Source organism: Palaemon carinicauda, unplaced genomic scaffold (assembly GCF_036898095.1).
Source record: "Palaemon carinicauda isolate YSFRI2023 unplaced genomic scaffold, ASM3689809v2 scaffold589, whole genome shotgun sequence".
Classification (NCBI taxonomy): domain Eukaryota; kingdom Metazoa; phylum Arthropoda; class Malacostraca; order Decapoda; family Palaemonidae; genus Palaemon; species Palaemon carinicauda.
In genome coordinates, this window is record NW_027171859.1 from 51,571 (window position 1) to 53,156 (window position 1,586).

A 1,586-nucleotide genomic window follows, 5' to 3' on the forward strand; every position below is an offset into this window, starting at 1 on the left:
CCTTAAGAATGCAGTGATTGATCGTATATTTAATGAAGCAGTTACTAGTCAAACCCGTTTTAGAAAAAAAATTCGTCTTACAGCGAAGCTCGACTCCACCTTGGCTCCCAGCACCCCTCCCCCTTCTCTTGGCCTACACCCCTGGGGACCGAAGAAGAGGAACCCTTCCTAGTCTTCGATTATCCCTTCTTTGGTCCTTTTCAGTTTCCAAATATCTAAGGATGATACATCTCATTTTGAAATTGATAATTTTGATTAAAGTGACCTTTGGGACTGCACTCCGTTCACAATCATGCCACACCGAAACCTTAAATGGCTGTCCATACCTCCCCCACCTCTCCTTTTCCCTGGAAACTGAAGAAGAGGAATCCTTCCTAATCTTCGATTCCTTCAACTTTTTTTTTTTTTTTTTGCTTTGCCTCTTCTTCTTGTTATTGTTGACATATATTCAATTCTTATCAACATTAGAGCTACTGTCTCCTCTTCCTTATTCGCCCCTACGTCGTGTGGTAGGCCTAATCAGATCTTTGGCCTAATTTGTTAATGGCAACATCTGTTCCATCTACGGGGAATACTCATCTTTATTCTTTATCTTATTTTGTTTTGCCTTTTTTAGTTTTCTTTTTAAGTTTATTTCATTGTATATTCTGTTTCTTCTTCTTTAAAGACAATTTCTATGTCTTTGTCTTGTTTAGTCTCTTAATAAAATCGTGAAACCTCTCTCTCTCTCTCTCTCTCTCTCTCTCTCTCTCTCTCTCTCTCTCTCTCTCTCTCTCTCTCTCCCTCTCTCTCACTCAATGCCTAGGGTATCTTAAAGGACTTTGAACCTTGGAATACCAAGGTCACTGTTACGATCTTAAAATCGTCACAGGTTCTTTTAATAACCAAGATAAATGTTTCCTACAACATCGATTGAAATATGGGAAATGAATATAAAAAGAAACTCACGAAAAAATACAACCCGTTTATTCACAAACTTATATAAAGAAAATCAATGTTACTAATTCGTTTACTTTAACTGACAAATCAAATCAACCAAAACATCAATAGAAAAGGGGAACAGTCAGTAAGGTAGAAATACTTTAAGAATAGTTTCCTGCAGCTGCTAAGACGATACTGGTATGGAGGCTTCATGCTTGAGAGCGTTGCAGAAGGGCAGCTTGAGTTCAGACAAAAGTGGCATGATGACCGGATTCGAAGACGTCACAGAAAGGGTGGCATCAAGATGAGACATCGGATATCTTCTTCTAAGAATTCGAGGATACTGTTGAACTAAGGCAAGCGGAAAGGCAGTGTTGGCTACTTCTCATCACAAGCAGGGAGGACTGGCTGCTTAAATTTGTCTCTTCTTCTCGGCCATAACAGATTTTGGAGATAGGCGTTTGTCGCCTGAAAGGAAGGTTTGAATCTGGCTCTACCAGACTTCTGGTCTTCTCTGCTTCTTATCTTGTTAGGACTTTGATCTCATCTGCTTCGGACATAGTTCCTCTCTTGTCTTATGTCCTGTCCTATCTGACTTGGACAATTCAACTAGCAATAATCGCACCCCAGTTTCATTGGTTACGATATTGCCACTGTGCAAAGCT

At 39.8% G+C, this 1,586-nt stretch overlaps 1 pseudogene; it reads right to left on the reverse strand.

Moving 5' to 3' along the window:
- Nucleotides 1-1,523: 1,523 nt before the first annotated feature.
- On the reverse strand, nucleotides 1,524-1,586 carry LOC137637221 (U4 spliceosomal RNA; annotated as a pseudogene).